Below are 21,736 nucleotides of genomic sequence, written 5' to 3'. Positions count from 1 at the left end.
TACATCACCCATCTGTTATTGTATGCTATCTACTTTATCCATTAGAACCCTTAGCATATTAGTCATAGATACTTTTATATTCCCAGTGTGATAATTCCAACATCTCTGCCATTTTTGTTTCTGACTCTTGCTCTGTCTCTTCAAATAGTTTTTCTTGCCTTTTGGTGATTTTTTTTTCTTGATAGCTGGACAAGATGATGATGTACAGGGCACTGGTTCCCACAGTCTCTGCTCTGCTAAGCCATGACTCTCTGTATTCACTTGTCTTCTCTCCAAACTTGGGGACCACAGTTTGCTCTGTGTCCTCCCTGTCTCATAGATCTAAGAAAAGTTGCTGATGTTTCAGGCAGTTCAGCTTTTTACTTGCTGATAAGACAGACTGACAACTTCCAAGATTCTTACATAAGAAACAGGAAATGAGGAGTTTCCTCATGACACATATTTTAAAGCCTGCTTCCAATTAAGGTAGCAGATTAAAAGCTCCTGAATAAAGGAACTGTATGTTTTGCATGTTATATTCATTCCCAACCATGACCTAATAAAAGAAAATTTCAGTAAATAGTATTTGAATTAATAATTTTAAGAAAACCTTTGATATCTTTTAGAGTTGTAATGAGAACATATGTGATTATGTGTAAAAGTTGTTTGTAAATTTTAAATCATTACAGAACTGGTAGTAAGATTAATGCAAGTGAACAACCTTCAATATTTGGATGCAAAGATTAAAGTAAACCTACATTAGATACTTGATTTAACTTTCAATAAATATTCATGTAGTGTCCTCTATTTGCCAGGTCCTGGGAATACAAAGATGGAGGAGTTTCAGTCCCTATACTTGGGAAGCTTATACTGTTAACAGTATTGAGGAATATTTTAATATTTTAAAATATATATATATATATATAGTTATTTGCCAATATGTGAACCATGAATTTTTAAAAAGTCACTTTTTATAAATGTCCATAATACTAAAAAATAATTTAAACTAAAATTTATTTTAAGAACTTGGTCCAGGGACTTCAAGGATATTTCACACATGAATCCATGCAATAGAATAGCACAATTAAGAGAGTTTTATATTTATTGACAATTTAAAGATTAATAAACTGAGGTATAATAGTAGCATGTGAGTTGTCCAATTAGTAGTGCCAGTTTTCAAACAAGATAGATTCTGGAGCTAAATTTTAACTTTTATCAAGATAATCAGAAAGTAAGTCTAATGTTGTTGAAATTAAAGACCTTAAGACATCATGCTTGATTCTCTTATTTATGTCCAGGATTTTCAGCACAGTAACTTCCTCAGCTGCATAGAAGAAAGAAGTACTTAGAGTGATTAAGATATTGGACTTAAGCTTTCAACTAGTCTTAAGTCTCAGGCCTTAGTCTTTCATTTTCTAGTTTTGTGGTCCTATATTTGTGTACTCTTAACCAATCAAATTTTATTTATTTATTTATTTATTTATTTATTTATTTATTTATTTATTTATTTGGTTTCTTATGAAATATATATGACTGCCTTTTTAAAAATCTCCTGCCATTTTTCAGCCATATTTTTTCTATAATTATGTAATATTAGCTTTCACTTTGTGCCACTTGTATTCTATATACTTACAAGACCTTTTCCTCATGTATTAGGGTAACATTATTCATCAGTCCATTGTTTTCTCAGAAGTCATTTGTATTCTGAAAGAAAAAGATTATAATAACACTATGCCTATAATGCATATCTAATGCAAAAAAATGTTATTGAAGGATAACTTTTGAAATTCCAAGATATACAAATATGAAATAATTTTTTAAAGATAATTGAGAGCAAAAGTTAAGCAAGTGATACACTTTTGATTCAGCTAGGTATAGTATTAAATTTCCAAAAGGATAATGCAGAATTTAACAATTAATCCATTGAATATGTCATTTGTCATATATCTTAACAGAATCACTAAGATTGATTATATTTGGCCAAGAAACATATGGTTTTCTGCCACCACATCTTATTCAAGTCATTATAAATTACTATCTTCTGCACAAATTGATGCTTAAAAAATCTTGCAGAATTATGATAATGTGGATTCAAGAATTTTGTTTTTCTTGCCACTTTTATAATATTGGTTAGAGTTTATGATATGGGTATTTCAACAATATTTCTAAATATATGTTTTTTAAATTGAAGATTTTTGATCTCTTGTTTGAAAAACAAGGAAGCTAAAACCAATGCAAATACTTCAAATATACTGCGATAATTGTCACACCTCCTTCCCGTTTGGCACTGAAATTTTCATGGTAAGAACTGAAAGAAACTGAGAACTTAATCTATTTTCTTAGAGGTGTTACCACCAGTGTCGGAAGGGTAAAACTAAACCAAAATTTGAAACAGGGCATCATGTTCGGAGACTCAAGTTAGACTCAGTATTCCATTGTGTCTTTTATATAAAAGCTTCCTGTGGCTCCAGGGAACTACCTTCCTGGTCAGTTGACTCTTTATAAATTCTCTGCCCAGTATACAGTCTAACTATGTATTAACTATGTAGTTTTGTGGTCCTATATTTAGTACACAAGTCTAATTATTTAAAGTATTAATTAATTAATTTTAATATTATGGACATTTATAAAAAGTGACTTTAAAAATTCATGGTTATATATATAAATATATATACATATATATGTGTGTATATATATAAAATGTATATATATATAACCATGAATTTTTAAAAAGTCTCTTTTTATAAATGTCCATAATATTAAAATATAAATGTAATACATATATATATATATATATATATATATATATATATATATAAATGAGATCATTGTCAGTGTTGCTGATAATTAAGTGAAAATGTGTTATGACACTGTTCATTATAGACTGGTAGTTGCTATAAATCAGGCACTATTTTTTTATGTTCTCCAAAAATAATTTCTTTAAGAAAAAGTAAAGGGATCTCATCTCAAGACATTTAATTTAAAATATATTCCCTCCTGTATGACTTTCAGAATGACTTTAAAGTTCTAATGTAGAGCTGACTCTAGGAAAATGTTCCCCTACATTGCCTTTGATATGTTTCAATCCTACTTTTTTATTTCAAACATTACATTTTTCCTTATTTCATGCTGTCCCTTAGCTGCTCAAGTGCTTCTTCCCCTGGAGCAATGTTCCAAGTCAAGACTAGAGTCCCTAGTTTCTCTAATATCCACACATGAGTTTTTTTTCCTACATGAGTAACAAAACACTCTTCTAAAAACATTTTCATTTTAACACCTAAAGGTAGAAATTGTAAATGCTTACCAAATCTATGCTTTCCCTATCTTTCAAATAATGAGAACACTGACTACCTGCTGGAATATTGCCACTACATATATTTCCCATTCCCTAAAACAATTACACAGGCCAATTGACAAAGTTATAGAGGAGGACACATAGGGAGCCACAAGAAGCTTTCATATAAAAGATTTACAATGGAATACTTAAGTATAACTTGTGTCTCCTAACATGGTGCCCTCTTTCAAACTTTGGTTTAGTTTTACCCTTCTGACACTGGTGGTAGCACCTCTAAGAAAACAGATTTAATTCTCAGATTCTTTCAGTTCTCACCATGAAAATTTCAGTGCCCACCAGGGAGGAGGTGTGACAATTATCACAGTATGTTAACGTGCTATGTGGGTTTTCAGGAAACCTCTTTCAAAGTGATGAGACACACCCTTCTGCTCCCCTTTTACATCTCACTGCTTGAAACATGGATGTGACGACTGGAGCTGCAAAAGCATCTCAAACCATAAGGACAAGGTTTACATCATAGCTACAGAAAACTGTTACCACTCCCTTCCCAGTGATAGTCTTATAGATTCCTGAACACAGTGCACCATAAGGTTGAGTATATATTAATAAATGAACACGAGCTCAAAATGAACTCAGCCCTGCACAGAGATTACGAAGAGAATAGGTTATTTAGAATTTTTAAAAAGTATGGTGAAAACTTTTCTTTCTAGACTATTCTACAAAACATAGTAACAATTAAAAATTTGATCATTTTAATCATTATATATGGAAAATATCATGGTAATTGTAATATACATATTGTGATACAATAGTGATTATAGATAATAGACATATACACATGTATGTATGTTATACTATGTCATTAAATGAACTTATTTTACAGATACTTTTTAAATAGAAAATATATTTAGTAAACTCTTCATTTGATAAAAATTTTAAAGTATTAATTAGTTAAATATTACAAAAATAATCAAGGTTAGATTCTGATAACATTTGTGATTTTGTAACTGCTTACATTTCTTATGTGCTTAGTTTGGCAAAGGCAATTTCTGTATAATCATTCTAAACTAGGGCCTCAAAAATGACCCCATGATTACTTCTCCACTTCAAAATTGCTTTGCATGTCATCTTTTCCTCTTTAGCACTTTTTAACTTAAATGTTTCCATGTATGCCTTCACCTTGTTCTGAACTTTGTCCCATTCATCATCTCCTTTCATATATGCACATTTCTTCTCTTACTCCTGGGACTTCTTCCATGGGGTGCAATATGCTTGTCTCGGTTATTCTATTGCTCTTCCACTGTCCATTCTGTCCCCATTCTGACTTAATTTATACTCCAAGAGACATAGCTCCATGCTAATCAGGTTTATATTTTGTTATGCCAAAGGAAGGCAAGGAGTGGAGATACGATGCTTCTGGGAGAGAAGTATAGGTTTTTCTGCTACTTCCCCATTCTGCTGTAGGCCATGTTGCTTGGAGTGCCTATTCCTTACATAACTCCAGTGCTTACTGGTGTCCTCTATCTCCTTCCCTTTCCTCTTCAAACCTAGGATTAACAAGAAGGTAAACATCCTCTGTTAGTTTCCTTAGCCCTACATAAACCTTTGTAAACAGTCCCTATATTACATTACAGTCATATGTTCCTTAATGGTGGGGATATGTTCTGAGAAATGCATGCGTTGTCAGGCATTTTTGTCATTGTGCAAACACGTAGGGTGCACTTATACAAACCTAGATGGTACGGCCTACTACACACGTAGGCTGTATGGTACAGCCTATCTCTCCTAGGCTACAAGCCTGTACAACATGTTACTGTACCGAATACTGTAGGCAATTATAACACAATGGTAAGTATTTTTGTACCTAAAGGTAGAAAAGGTATGGTAAAAATACAGTAAAAAGATAAAAAGTGGTACATATGCATAAGGCACTTACCATGAATGGAGCTGGCAGGACTGGAGGTTGCTCCGGGTGGGTCAGTAAGTGAGTGAAGGCCTAGTGCATTGCTGTCCACTGCCTGCTTCTTTCTGAGGGGGTCAGAAACAGAACATCAAAGCTGTCAATGCTGCTGCAGGAATAGGGATGTGTGCTGGATTTATTAGAAATGTTGAGGAGAAAATGGTGGGTAAGGTATAGACCACCACTAATAGTGACTGTCAAGAGGGAGTGAAAAGTGGCCTAAGGATCAGTAGAAATAAGAAATCAAGGTGGAGAGGGAAACGAATACAAGGGATTGTCATAACAACGTGGTTTTGGCTATTGCATGTTGCAGCAGTGGTCAGATTAAGGAACTTTGTGGTATTTATTTAAAAAGGAGGATGTTTTACATGGAAACAGTGTAGAACTGAGGACTCAATATGTTTATTTTGACTTTGGAAATTTGTTTTTGGTTCCATTGACCCTGTCTGGCACAAAGGGCACTTTCTCTCTCTCTCTCTCTCTCTCTCACTGGCATTGAATTGATGGAAGAAATAAAACTTATCTCCTATGCTTTGCATCATTACAACCTAAAAACATTTCCAAAGTATCAGGACAGGTTAACTTTACACTACGACAGAAAGCTTTTTCTAAAGGGGCAATGGTACTTCTTGTTAAGGTAGCGCCTGTGGACCTGCGTGTCGTTGTGCAGGATCTTAGGTCCTTAACCAAGAATTTACAGCAATGCTAAATTTACAAGAAGACCATCAGACTAGATCTGAGAGGGCTGTAGTGGCCTCTGGGTATGTAGTGCTGCAGGACAAGCTCCTCTGTGTTGAAACAGGTCAGTAGCTGACTGATTGAGACGTAATCTGTGCACGCAAAATTGAAGTTCTGCTAGTGAGGGGGAATCTATTGCCACGCCCTACACATATTGGTCCCATGAGAGAGAGAAAAAAATACCTCCTGAACTACATGTCCTTCCATTTCTTACAGAAATCCAGCTCCATTATACAACAGAACCACCATCTTATACGCAGTCCATCGTTGACTGAAATGTTATGCAGCGTATGATTGTATTTGCTAGAATGCTAGTCTTCTTCCTGCCTTCACTGATACCATTTCCACACACAAAAAATATTTCAATCATTTCCTTAAGTCATCATTATATCTCTGATTATGTGCCTGTCTGCCTATCTCTCAATGGATATCTATCTATAATACCTAGCTAGCTAATTTGTTTCTCTTATCTCAATCTCTTTTACTAGCAAACTTCCCACCACATTTAGGAGTAAATGAATAGAGTGTGACATTCACACTCACCTACTCAACTACAATTATTCCCTTGAAGTTCCCCTATGATCTTCTGTATTCTCATTTCAATTACATTATTTAATGTCTCCATCTCCTCAATATCTCTTAAGCAATTAACCTAGGTGACCACTTCCTGATGACTACTTTTTATTTCACTCTGCTCAACTGATTCTCCTATATTTTCCTTTCATTTTTCTCTTTCCTTGACTCTTCTCTGTCTTTCCTCTGTCTCTTTAGTAGTGCCACTTTTCAAATTTCTATTCATTCTTCCAGGTACTTTCATGGCCTTAATGATTCCAAACCTGTGCCATCTGCTGAATTCTGCATCTCATTTAATTGCATAACACTCTATAGTCACTCCTTCTCAAAACCTTAGAATCATTTGATTTCTTCCTTTTTTTCTTTCACCTAAACCTAAGTTATTTCAATTCTGTCTCAGCATCATCTCATGATTCAATCCTTTTTCTTTCCCTCTCCATTTGCCCTAGTGAAGACACTATTTCTTCTAAGTCATATTATGAGGGAGTTTCCTCCCAGATTTTTCTAACTACACTTTCTTCTGTGTATTATATCCTACCACATTGTTATGACTCTACTGATCAAAATTTCTTACTAGTTTTTTATGACATAAATCTAGATTTCTAAATATGATGCTAAAGACTCAATTTGATTTAGCTCCAATCTGACCCTCCAATCAATCTCAGTCTTCTCCAATTCCCTAAATCACTTCAATGTTGTTAGTCAACCTGTCTCTCTGCCTGGTGCAACCTTCAACTCCAATTTCATTGCTCACAAGCATGTCCATGTTTGAGTCTTAGTACAAATGATGTGTCTTTCATGACTTACTTTCCTTGATATCAACATGCAAGTAGTTTTTCCCTCCCAGTACTCCAAAAACAAAAATTTGTTTTTAAAAAATTGGCTGCCTTTCTTTAGAGATATGTATAATGTAAATCTGATTTCATGTGTTATTTTGTATGCAAAGAGGGCAAGGACTATGTTATTATTGTATCCCTTAAAATGCCTCGCAAAACATCTATAAGATGTAAAATTCATTTACATTTGTATGGGTTCAACTCACTATGACTTATTTAGATGCTCCCGTGAATATCTCCAGGTTCCCAAAATTCTCAGCATTAAATCAATTATCCAATCTTTGGTAAAGCTGTCCTCTGTTGTAGCCTAAAACAGGATTGGTAGTCGCTCAGTGTAATTTAGTGTGCCAAAAGTTCAGTTGTTCTGACTCTCCATGGACAGCCCAGACAGATGGTCAACTGGCAGGAGTCCAGAAATGCTAGTTTTACCTATTAAGGACCATCAGAATGACTAAATCCTACAGATGCTGACACAACTAATGCATTTTTATTGTGCTGATTTGCTGATAAGTTGCAGTTATATGCAAATAACTGTATTTCTTAAGGAAATGTATTTGAATGAATGAAAATATTTTAGAACTTGAATTTTGAGAATCATGATATTCCAGTTCCTTCTTAAATTGTGCTTTCTAACTTTATTAATTTTACTTTGAAATTTTTAAATACTTCTTTATATGGGAGGAGGCACTATACCTTGAACTGTTTCAATTTAGTCTTGATTTTAAAATAGTAAATTAGAAACTGCAAAAAAGGGCATTTACATCACACCGAAGTTAAAATAGTCAGTCAGCAAATATGTACCCAAGTACCACAGGCAGGTAACACAAGAATCCAAAATGAATTCTATTCTCAGAGGTGATTCTCCAGCATGCTTGGAGGAGGCCCGGAGGTTACACCAACTTGGGTGGAATTTCCTGTTTTTCTGCATGAAATTTTCATGATAAAAATGGAAGATGGGAAAAGAGAGAGGGAAAAAAGAATAAAAACAAACAAATACAAAAAGAAGTCACATGGTTTCAAATTCTAGATACAGAGTTTTAAACAGGAATAAGGAAAACTTCATTAACTTTAGATATCCATTTCAATTTGGACTTTATTTTCACTTTTGTGAGCACATTCACATGTGGATAAAAAAGGAAAGAATTGAAGCAATACCTGATTCGAAAAGATTAAAGTGACCATTTATTTCTAAAGTACCAGATGTGTGAGATCAAGAACATTCATCAGAACAGTACCTAAATTCTAAAATGTGACTATTCTGATTGTACCATTTCAATTTATGGAGAAATAATAATACTGGTGTTTCTGCGGCCACCAGAAGCAGTTACAACAGTTGTATAGAGAGTTACATAGATTTTTTTACATTTTGACTCAGGCTTTCTGTCCCAAATTGATATGTGAAGACCTTATTTTAATGTCATTATGTCTGAAAGATTCTTTAAACATACTTTACATAAGATTGCCTATATTTCTTTACTTCAACAACATAGCGGTAAATCCACAGATTCACAATTTATAGGAAAATATAAGAAGTTATCTATATGTAACTATTAAATTCCCACTAGTTCAAATATCTACTGTATTATTTTCAAGTTCATTTGCAAAACAATTTAAAGTAATGTAATAATATTGAGTACCAATCCAATGGTAATTGAGTATGAGTTTAAAAATATAAGAATTAAAGAAAGAATAATACAGAAAATTATATTCTCTAATATCTACACTGTGTTTTTAGAAATAATACAGAATAGGGAAAAGAAAAACAACACCACTCCCCTGAAAAAAAAAGAAAACTATCAGCTTTTCCAATAGCTAACTGAAAACCACCGGGTGAAAAACTCATGGCTATAAAACTGTGAAGGTTTTTATTCTTAAAAGAAATAAATCAGGATTAGTATTAGCTCAAGAGCATTAAATAGAATTTTAAAAAGAGCATTAGAGGTGTAGTAACTGGCAACATTTTCTGTGTGTAACCTAAAAACAAATTAGCTTTACCTGTTTCCACCATCGAATTATTCTTAGAGTTAGAAAAAAATATGATTTTCTTGCTTGCATTCTTCTTTCTGGATAAACAATTGATAAATAGCAAAATCATTCACCACCTTCATGAAAGATTTTGTCTAGCAAATACTTATCAGCTCTTGACATGCATTTTACGTCCCAACTTTTTCTCAAACTTTATCTGGTTGGTCCTGGTGCTTATCTTTCTCTCATCATAATATTCTCACAGAGGCATTTTTTTTCTAAGTGTAGGACTGTATGTGTTTTATGTCACTTCAAATGCTTTTTTAGAATCATGTGGAACACACCTAGAGAGGGAGAAATTTCAAAAATCAAAGGTCTTGCAGTAGGGTTTGGGAAGGACCGTGGAAAGAACAGAAAGAAACTACTGGACTTTGACAAACTGTTACCAGATGAAAATGTTCCTTGTGTGGCTGAAAAGACGGAAATGCAAGCATTGAGAAACCATTTCAGCTTCCTCTGACCTGTCTTCTCCATAGAGTTGCATGTGCAACAGTCCAATCAACCATCTAGTGACCTGTATTGCTCATCAAGACGGCTGAACTAAATGGTTCCGCTGAGCCGTGAGGGCCTGTTTGCTTGGACGTAGATAGTCACAGCAAGATCTGCCCGCGAATATTAATTATGGAGACAAGCCAGAAGCAAGAGAATGCGTGCCGGAAACCCCCGCAGAAAACAGTCGTCTCACGCAGAGTTCTCCAGCTCACACAGACGCTCTCCTGCTCACTGAGCACAGGCGGACTTGTTCTCCTGCTGCTTTATGTTAATTAGAGAATAAATAAGTGGCCAACTGTAGTCTGTGGGCATATGTTGGTCAACTGTCTCTGTCTAATTAGGTTGTAAGCCCACTGGGCAGGGGCCTCATTTAAATCTATGTTCTGGAAAGCACTTAGTGCCTTTTTTGAGGCCTAGTGAATGTGAGAGACAAGAGGAAATGACTGAGGTTTAATAAGCAACAAAAAACTTTCAAGAATGTGTTTGTTTGTGTGTATGTGTGTTTGGTATCTTGCAAAATGCTAACTCGATCCTTTGAGCAAAAAATGGCATTTTACTTTTGATAAACAAATGCTCCATATGTTGCTTTATGTAGTATAAGCATAGAGGTAATGTATGTAAAAATTGTATGTAATAGATTTATAATTTAATTCTATACAACTTTATATGTATGATTTAGAAATTATATAGAATATGTGCAAATGTAATAAGCATAAACATCAAATGGAATATATACTAGTTTAATTTGAGTGCCAGAATATTTATACCATATATTGCATGTGTGTGTGAATACGTGTTGTACATATGAATGTGGGTGTATCCATTTGTATTTATATAATGCAATAATATAATGTATGGATGTATTTAATTATACACATAGGTGACTAAGTATTTAGACATTAAAATGTCTAAGCAGTGGGTATGCTCTATTTTATATTTTTGTTTTGTAGTTCAGGGAAGTCTCTTTTCTCTCTCTCATGTCTGTTGCTCTTAGCTTCAGAATGGTAGGGTTAACTGCCAGCAGCAAAGGGAAAGAAAGTAAAAATTTAAAAATACACATTCTTGTACGTGGTTGGACAATTAAGTTCGCGAACTCATCCTAGAAAAAGTGCTACATACCTCATTGTTGAATATCACTAAGGTCACCTTCAAAGTACTCCCCCTGGGAAGCTATGCACCAACGTCAGTGCCTAGTCCACCCTTCAAAGCAATTTTGGAACTCCTTTTCTGGAATGGCCATATGAGCTGTCATCGTATTACCCTTGATGTCCTGAATGTCATCAAAATGTCTTTCTTTCAATATTTGCTTTATCTTTGGGTAAAGAAAGAAGTTATCGGGGGCCAGAGCAGGTGTGTAGTGAGGGTGTTTCAATATGGCTATTTGTTTACTGGCTAAAAACTCCCTGACAGACAGTGCCCTGTGAACTGGTGCATTGTCATGATGCAAGAGCCATGAAATGTTGGCAAAAAGTTCAGGTCATCTAACTTTTTCACACAGCCTTTTCAGCACTTCTAAATAGTAAACTTTGTTAACTATTCTGTTGGTACAAATTCATTATGAATAATCCTTCTGATAGAAAAAAAAAGGTTAGCAACATCATTGCAACAAGTTTGTGAACTTAATTGTCAGATCTCGTATGTGTGTATATGATTTTTGTATTTAAATACTGTTTCTTTTCTGTATAGACTCAGCCATTCATTTCCTTGAACTCCTACAGCATTAAATTATACACTGTCTTTCATTTACATGTGTGTGTATGTGTATGCATCTGTCTGTAACACATCTTTATCCCCAAGGGGCTTAAGATATGAAAGGATAAAGATCAAACCTTATTTTATTTTGTTTCCAGAGTTCCCTCCCAGTGCTAGCCACAGTAATTTCCAACAAATACTTAATGGTTAATGAAACTATGTTTACTTACAGTGCATTTTATAATTTCTACATTAAGACAAATTAGATAATTACATGAATACTTAAACTGTGTTATACTTTATGATACATATTAATATATACATCACAGAGAAGAACTAGACTGTGGCTGTGGCAAGAAGTACCTGGTTTAAAGAATTTGCTCATGTTCATTTATCATAGAATATAGATAATTAATGCTCTCCAAGCATTGATATCATTAGAAAATATTGTTTAAAACACCTACTTTACATATTCTCTCCCCTAGATTTAAAGAAATGACATTTTAGGATGTAATAGAAAATATATGTTGGACTTAAGACCAAATGTGTGTTTTCCTCCACAGATCTCTTATGCCGCCCTACAGAGGCCAGCTGAAAATGGAAGGCAGGCATTTGTAGATACAGGAGAGGTATGATAAAGACAGTTCATGATTTGGCTATTGTCTTCTTTTACATTTGTAGAGAATAAAGTGGGGATATAAAAAGTATTAGATCAACGTATCCATTTAGGAATTTCCTTCAGTACTATGTTGTTCGAATTAGTTATTTCATATATCAAATTAGCCTGACAATATATCCATACACTGCTTGTTCTTTCTTCTATCTGAAAGCTTTTGCTCTTGTTCCAATATTGTTCTCTGCCTCTTCCTTCTTCCTTCTCACAGTGAAACCACAAGCTCCCAATGTAATGACTTAGACTCTCAGGAATAATTCTAGGAAAAGTGGTTGAATCCCACCCCCCTCCCCCAAATAATCCTTAAAAACTCCAAATAAACCAAGAACTCAGTTATGAAAAATAAACGCTTGCCTTATTTCTGAATCCTCACCCTTGTCTCATTCTGCTCTTCTACACTCTACCTTCCATTCTCTATGCATCACTTTTTAAAACTGAGATTTATTACACTATGTTTACCTTTTTTAAAAAAGATCTGAGACCATGTTTTGGTGACTTTCTAAATACAATCGTCACCTTCGACAACTAAAGAATTATACTATCCCTGTAGATCTTCTCTCAGGGTTGTAGAATAGTAACTGCTCACCACTTGCTGACTGGAGCAGAGATGTCCATTGGAGCACCTGCCATCAGCTGCAATCCTACTGGGATTTACAAGCTTATTTTAAAACATTCTGATTATTAATTAAAATATACATTTCTATAAATGAAATCAGTTTTGGTATATATTTAGTGATGACCTACTCTTTCCATGAGAGAGTTTGTATTTGAAAAATAAGGATTAAAAAATGACACAATCATAAATCTTAAAAACCACATTCATGTTTAACAAGAAATAATTTTCCAATGATTTGCTTAGGAAAAAATAAAACGATACTGTAAACTGTCAAAAAAGAAAGCAATAACAGTTCCATTGGGAAACCAAAATGACTTTCTTTTCTAATTACTAAGGTGATATCCATATAATACCAAATATATTTAGAAGTCTAATCAAACAGATGTCATGATGGGTATAGACGGGCCTGTTTTTTTCATCCTTCAAAATCCTGGTGAAGCCACAATAGAAAGGAAATGAGTTCTCAAGAATAAAAATGATTAAATCATCTCTTCATCTCCTTTTGATTTTCTTTTAAAAATATTTTTATTATGTAATATTTAGTATGTCTAAAAAGACAAGTAAAAGTATATAATAAAGTATATACTAAAAAGTATATAATAAAACAAACACCATGCCCCCAGTTCCTGATTTCAAATGTACCAGAACAGCACTGTTAATGCTATTTGTGGAATTCCTTTCTCTATCCTTTTATTTACTTTTTTTTCCAATGACATTTTAGGATTAGGGACAGATAATTGGTGTACTGCAGGAAGAATCCTTTTTTTTCCACCCTTGGGTAACATATCCAACACCTAATGCATCAAACAGAGTAAGCATCATGCTGTAAGATGCAAGCAGGTATAAATGGGACAAGTGGCTGAAAAATAATTTGACAGACTATTTTAAATTTTTGAATGGCCCGAGATTGAGACTTTCCTTCACTCTGCCATATTTCATTGTTCTTTCTTATTGAGTTAGCCTGGAAAATGTGCTCAGAATCTAATTTACTCAGTCCTCAAATATTAAATGAATTATTTCCATATGCCAGGCACTGTTGTAGGTGGTCATTTTACAAAGAGCAATAAACAAGAAAGATAAAGCCCCTATCCTCATAGTGCTTAAATCCAAGTAGGAGAGAGTAATTGAATACTTAAAGTCCTGAAGAGATAGATGATGCTTAAAAGAAAATAAATAATGAAATGATATGTTTTTATATTGGTAGACTTAATAAAGTAAAATATAAAACAAGGTGACATATAGTTAATTAATAATTTCCCCTTCTATCTTTTGCTCTTTCGTTTTTCCTTCATATGTAATATTTTTCATATTTACTCCTAAAGAACAAACTCAATGTACTTTATAAGTGAAAGGGCATTTTTCCCTTATAGACAAATTATATAACCTGTAAATAACCTCAGCACTCTGAGAAAATTTGTTACAGATAACTGAGTCTGAACATCACTAGTTCTTTTACACCGAATTTCAGGAAAGTTGGTAAAATCTAAATGGAAGAACAATTTAGATGACATGTAAGGACTGTCTAGAGGAAAATAAACAGCCTCATTTACTCATGGATGCTGATGAATCAATTTATCCCTGAGGCAATGATATTAGTATGTCAACTCTATAGATCGTCCTAGGTGATTTGGCATGTATAAAAAACAGTATGCACTTTCCTTATCGATTAGACTAAGCTATATTAAAATCAGCATCTCTAATCAATTGCTTAATCCAGCAAAAAATTAAGGGGAAATATGCTAAAATATCATCTCTGTTTAAAAAAAAAAATCAAGATGAGTTAGTCCTCATCAACTGCTTCTCTTTATACAGAATTGTTTCAGTGTGTGGTGAACGATGGAATAATTAGGCCATCTGCTGGCAAGTGGCAAACAGGCAACCTTTATTCATCCAAATTTAACTGCAGCCTCCCCGAAGGCACTTCAGGGACTGAAGGAGTTGATTAGCCTAGAGGAGTTGTTTTTTTGTTTTTGTTTTTTCTTTTGCCCATATTAATTGATAATCTTTCACTTTAAATCTTTTTCAGTCACAGTAATTTAACTTCATACCTGCAAACCTTTCTAACTGAGGTAGGGGGCTATACTACTAGGTAATTGTAACTCTACTGCTTGCATCATTTGTGTATTTAACTAATATTTATCGATGGTCAGCTATGCACAAGGAAGCATTTTAAACATTTGGGATGCAGCAACATATACAACTTCTTCACTTTCACAAAACAAATATTCTAGATGAGCAGGTACTGAACTAACTAGTAACATTTAAAAACAATTTTTTTTTTCCTAAAGAATGAGTAAATTGAGCTAAAGCATTTTATAGCAGATGCTACAGTGTTCAATTCTGTTTCTAAGAGAGAAAGACCAGGATTCTCAAATCTTTGTTCTGGAAAATACAACTTATTCTGTCAGCCAGTGTCAACCAAATGGAACAAATGGTGCTAAAATGCACTTCTGAGGATTCTTGGCTTTTGTAAATGTGACCGACTGTAATTCCAGTTATCTTCCCAAATTTTCGTAATTCATGGAAATGACAAATCCCCGTAACTAAGGGTTTTTTAAGCAGACTTTCCTTGAAGCAATAGCAACTGACTCCCCTTTCAATAAAGGACAGAACAGGACATTTCAGCCTTGAGATGTCTGCATTAGGTCATCCTGAATATAATTCACTGATGTTACTGCGAAAGCTTCTGTTAAAACCACAGAACCTGTTTTCCAGGTAACTTGAGGACTTCAATTTTCTGGGACTTCAGTTTGACACCATTCCCCGTATTACATACACATACACACACACACACACACACACACACACACACACACACACACAACACCCCTTAAGGTTCATTTCTAGTTCATAGGATTTTGCAGCAGAAACAAATTATCTAATTAATACCAAAATTGCCTAATTAATACTCAAATCACCCAGTTAATATCAATTCTGAAAACAGTTTCATTTAGTTGCTGTCAACATTTTTCTTCACAAGATTCTTTACACTCTAGTCCCTATTCCCATTTTTCTCTATAGGTTTCATTCGCAAACAATTCACGTTTCAGCCATATAAGTTAATAAATCTCTTTTATTCATTCATTTAAATGGCATTAAACTCACTGCAAATCTTTATTGTTTGATTGCAATGGCCTGACTTCCTTTGAGCTACTATAGCGTCCAAAATATGCCCACTGAGAGGAAAGAAAGAAGGAGATAGGATCCCCCAGGAGAATTTGTCCCACTAGTCACATTTACATATTTAAAGGAGAAAATTTTTTAAGATGTAATAAATTCAAATATGTCCTGGACTGTGCCTGAAATCAAGAAATTTAACCCATGGGGTTTTTATTTTTAGTGAGTGAGGTACTGAGGCATAAAAGACAACAGCCACCAGAGTTATCTCCTTAAAACAGATATGTTTTTGGACTTTGAATGTCCCTTCATTGCCTATAAGAAAGCAGGCAGCCTTCTGTTGCAATCTGCATGCATCCTGCCTGTCTTACTAGCTGGTCCAAGGCCGGAGAATATAAGGAGATAAAGTCTTCACAGCAAATGCCTTAAACTAAAAAAAATAAAAAATAAAATAAAATTTTTAAAAAAAGCCTCAAAAATAATCTTATGCCAAGGCAAGAGCATCTGGCCTGGTGGTCATGGCTACAGTGGTGGAAAGTGGGGAATGGTGGAGGAATTAAATCATGGAAAGAGCATACTGCACTTTAAAACAACTAGAGGTAGTAGTGCCAGAATCCATCCAGTTTAGTGCAGTGTGGCACGGAGGACCAGGAACAATCTCATTCCTGAAGCTAGGGACAATGATGCTGCTCCAGGTTGTCAATTAAAGAGTTGACATTGTTAGAGTGTGACTTTCATTGCCTTTGAGGCTAATGGTCTATCTAAACTATGGGAAAAGGAGCTCCAATGGTTGAGAGCAATGGTCTACATCTTACATACTCCCAATGCTTTGTAATGTTCTTAATATACGTACATTGTGCTGTTACATCACTGTATGACTTTGGATAAAATATTTCACTTCTCTGAGTCCCACTTTTTCTGTTGGATAGAGATGATGGCAAAACCTTTCTTGGAGTAGTTTTGAAACTAAGGTGAAGCAATGCATATGAATACATTTTGTGTTCTTTAAAGCATTGTAGAAATGTAAAGTATCAAACATTGGAAAACTGTTTTATACTGTTATTTCAGAAATGTGCCCATATATTAACATTTTAGTGACTAAAATAGAATACAGGTTATTACATTGATATTCTTATATTCGCCAAAATGTGGAACATAACTTGTAAAAATGTATTCACACACACACACACACACACACACACACACTGACGCACAGCACCCCCATCAGACTTTTTAGTTTGAATTGGAAAAAAAATATGTCCCATAAGTATTTTGATGTTTTCTGACTTTTCCCACTTGCACAAAAGTTGCCTACCACTCACCTAGAAGAATAAGTCCAAAGCCATTCGTGAGTCATATAATTACAAGTTAACCTGCTTTTCCAGTTTTCTTTTTCTAAATTATTCTCCTCATATCTTACTGTGTCTCAGTCCAGTCCAGTTCCCCAGTTTTATCCATTCTATGCTTTATTTTTCTTCTATGCCTTTGACCATGTCAACCCCTACTTTGAATTTCCTGTCTCCATTCTCTTAATCTGTTTGACTAAAAATGTTCTTGTCCTTCAAGATCCAATTCATGTCACTTCTTCTGTGAAGCTATCCCCAAATCCTGTCAGTAGTGAAACATCCTCTTCTATGTAGCTCTTCTTATTCTTATTAAATAGTAATCATTATTTTAGAAACATTCAATGTAAATATTCTCATTTAAGTTAAACTCTAAAGGATAGGAGTAATATATATATTATATTATTCCATATATATATATACATATATATATCCTTGTATTTTTGTGCCTAGCACTATTAGTATCTCTATCATTATTACTACTGTAGTAATTGCTAACAAAATACATATTTAAAAGGAATTTTGTATTAACTGATCAGAAGTATAAATATGAGACTTGATTTTACTTTTTCTGTCTTTTTTGTACAGTTATGGGAAAAAGAGATTTAAAAAAAAAACTGTTGAGAAAGAGGTTATGGCTGCCAGATACAAAGTCTTCCCAAGAGAAATTTCTTTTTAACTGGGGACAGAGAGCCTTCCAACCAGCATTGCCCTCATATGCTGTTCACCACTTCTTCTGCTTTCCTGTTGAACTTCTCCCAAAACTCCTCTTGTGAAGGCAGAATGAATAGACCTTGCCTACAGAAAGGGATTACTGAGACCTAAGGGACAGGGAACGTGAAGAGTTATCATGGTTAGGGAGGTTAATATTGGCCTTGAGGCTATCAGTCAAACTAAATGGGGTGGTTCTAAGACTAGAGAAGATCAGTGAAGTTACTGACATAGTGACTATATTTCAAAGGTGGAGTCCATTAAGAAACAAGGATACTTCAAGCAGGTGACCAGCTAGTGTACAGTTTTGAGAAGCAAACCCTGCACACAGAACCTAAAAGGGAGCACGGATGCTTAGACAAAGGTTGGTTCTGCACAGAGGAGCAGTCTTGCAGTGCAGTAAAAACAGAATGCAGATAACAGATTGTGCACTCAAGGGAGAGGGTACAACAAAGCAATGTCCCAAAGTGCAAAAGTCAACAGACTTATTAGGACAAAAAAGAATCACAATTTTAGAACATGTGAATATGGACTAGAAAAAAAATTGTTTTGTATATACATTTCCCCTAGAAGCATTAGTGTTCCAGCCAAGATGGTGCCTACCTGGGCTAAGACTAAGCTTAAATATCCATGGCTCGAGTATTTTACCAAATCTGCATACAAAGGTATTTGCAATTAAATAGTTCCTAATTTGCTATGCATCTGACTTACAGTGAGTGCTAGCTAAGGGTCTGGCAAAAATATAGGTCATTTACTCATAAAGTGTACAGTTTTTTTAATGAATTTCAATTGAAAAACCCCATTTGCATTTCCTTAGAAAAGAAATGCTCGATCAGATAATGGTGATAAATGGCACCCTTAGCTATGATTTTGATGACTACTCACACTACATCCTTTGATTCTTTCTAAGAAGAGAGCTTTACACAGTGGGTGGTACTTACCTGATACCAAGCCTGGTGGAATTTGCCTGCTTTCAGTCTACCTGGGCTGCCAAAGTATGGTGAATGCCGCACTGACTTTGGAACTTTGTGCTTTAAGTAAGAATCTCAACTTAAAAACACATAATATAGCACACCGTGTTTCTCCAAAAATAAGACCTAGCTGGACAATCAGCACTAATGCGTCTTTTGGAACAAAAGTTAATATAAGACCTGGTCTTATTTTTCTATAATACAAGACCAGGTCTTATATAATATAATATAATATAATATAATATAATATAATATAATATAATATAATATAATAATATATAATAATATATAATAATATATAATAACATAACATAACATAATATAATATAATATAATATAATATAATATAATATAATATAATAATAATATAATAGTATAGTATAATATAAGACCTGGTCTTATATTAATTTTTGCTCCAAAAGATGCGTTAGAGCTGATTGTCCAGCTAGGTCTTATTTTGGGGGAAACACATAGGACCATTATCCCCAATGGTACTACGTAGAACAGCTTCTCTAGAGCCATAGCCTGAGACAGAGACTCACGTGTGGTAACTTATTGAGGATGCACTTAGAAGGAGAAACACCCTGAAGGATTCCACCGGACAGGGAGAGGGAAGGGGCCTGAGGAAGGATGTGGTCTCTCACAAAGTCTAGACGTGGCCTGATTCACTGGGAAGGTGGGAGTCCTGGAATTTGTAGTTTGCCCAGGAGAGTCGCCCTGCCTTAGGACATCGGTCTTGTGAGAGGAGGAATGTCATGGTCTCCCAAGCATGTCCAGGCCAAGGGCATTTCTCTGGAGATAGAAACTCATTGAAGAATACTTGCAGCACCTTGGTCTGAGTGCAATATACCGCCCAGTGAAAAGAATGTGGGCTGACCACCCCAAAGCATCTATTACCAAAAACCAGTGTATGTATATCAAGTTTAAAAAGACATTTCTATTTGAACTACTAACATTTAATGCTATGTAGTGACTGTATCATAATTTGCTTTTAATTTACTCATTCCATAAATGCATTATGTGAGATAGGAAGATGATAGATGATAGATAGATAGATAGATAGATAGATAGATAGATAGATAGATAAATAGATAGATAGATGATAGATAGATAGATAGATAGATAGATAGATAGATAGATAGATAGATAGATAGACAGATAATTGAAACACCTACCGTGGATATTAGTGGTAATATTTCACTGTTTAAATTATATTGCTGTACTGGTATGACCTGGTTCTCAGCTTAGCAAAATTATTAATGTACGATTGTTGATCTGTTAGCTAAATGTATACATTTCTTTTATTCTGTGATGTAAAGATAATTGCGTCCCCCCAAAAAAAAAAAACACAAGAAAGGATATAAACCTTAGAATATAATTCATTTTAAAGTGTTGAAAATGCATATCAAAGAAATACCAACAAGGTTTGTAATTTCGGTACTCTTCTGCCCACTACTATTGTCACAGAATGTTAAATTGCAGAATTAAAAGGTAAGGAAATGTCTTCTGTGTTACTCCAGTCTTTCTTACTAAATGGTCTTGTGAAACTACAGAAGAAAAATGTCAATGAAAACCAGATGAGGAAGCTGAAATTTCGAAGAAGCTGAAAGAAAAGGCCAAGATTGAAGTTGAGAAAAAAGAATGAAGAAAAGGAAGACCCCAAGCGAATTCTTGAATTTTGGTTGACTGTTTTTAACAATGTTGACTTGCTCAATCATACGATGAACCTATTCTGAAACACTTGAAAGTGACGTTCTCAGATGCTAGTCAGCTTATGAGTTTTGTCTTAAAATTTCACTTTGAACCAAATGAACATTTCACAAATGAAGTGTTAACACACGTATAGAATGAGGTCAGAACCAGATGATTCTGCTCCTTTGTCTTTTGATGGACCAGAAATTATGGCTTGTACATGGTACCAGATAGAATGGAAGAAAAGGGAAGAATGTCGATCTGAAAACCATTAAAAAGAAAGCAGGAACACAAGGGATGAGGGACAGTTCGTACTGTGACCAAAACGTGACTCTAACTTTTTGCCCTTCCTGAAGTTTCTGAGAGCAGAGATCGGAATGATGATGATGCTAAAGCCATCCTTGCTGCAGACTTTGAAATTGGTCCCTTTTTACAGGAGCACGTAATCCCAAGATCAGTGTTACTTTCCTGGAGAAGCTACTGAAGATGATGATGATAATTATGCTGAAGAAGATAAAGAAGCAGATGAGGAAGGGGAAGAAGATGAGGAAAATGATCCAGACTATGCTTCAAAGAAGGGTCAAAAACTAGCAGAGTGCAAGCATCAGTCCAGCAGGATGGTCTACCTTCTACTTTCCTGGAAAGGATGAATATTCATCATTTGACAAGCCCGTTTCAAGTTTTTTGTTATTTGTCTGTTTGCTTGTTCTTCTTTTTGCAAACTAAAATAAAAATGTCAAATATAAAGAAAAAAAAAAAGAATTTAGGGCTTAACATTCATGCATTAATTAATAACTATGTGCTTTCCTTGAACAGATGAAACTTTACAAATCAGCACATTTTCATTTTTGTTGGTTCAAGAAACTTAAATTATGGGAAAAACTATTTTCCCAAGATTAATGATTTGTGATTTTACTTTTCAGTTTTATTTAGTTCCATTAGATATGTTGTATTTTAAGAAAACTCAAAATTCATATTCTGGAAGTAGGCAGGGTATGAATTATAAATCAAATATCATAAGAT

The 21,736-nt window shown here is 34.4% G+C and overlaps 1 pseudogene; it reads left to right on the top strand.

Moving 5' to 3' along the window:
- The first annotated feature begins 5,936 nt into the window (after positions 1–5,936).
- Positions 5,937–21,363, top strand: LOC109451027 (nucleosome assembly protein 1-like 1-A pseudogene; annotated as a pseudogene).
- Positions 21,364–21,736: the final 373 nt, after the last annotated feature.

The sequence above is a fragment of the Rhinolophus sinicus genome, chromosome 1, assembly GCF_057876585.1.
Source record: "Rhinolophus sinicus isolate RSI-liver-muscle chromosome 1, RSI-T2T, whole genome shotgun sequence".
In the NCBI taxonomy this organism is placed as follows: Eukaryota; Metazoa; Chordata; class Mammalia; order Chiroptera; family Rhinolophidae; genus Rhinolophus; species Rhinolophus sinicus.
Note: the sequence above shows the minus strand (reverse complement) of the source record. Positions and strands in the feature narration are given on the sequence as shown.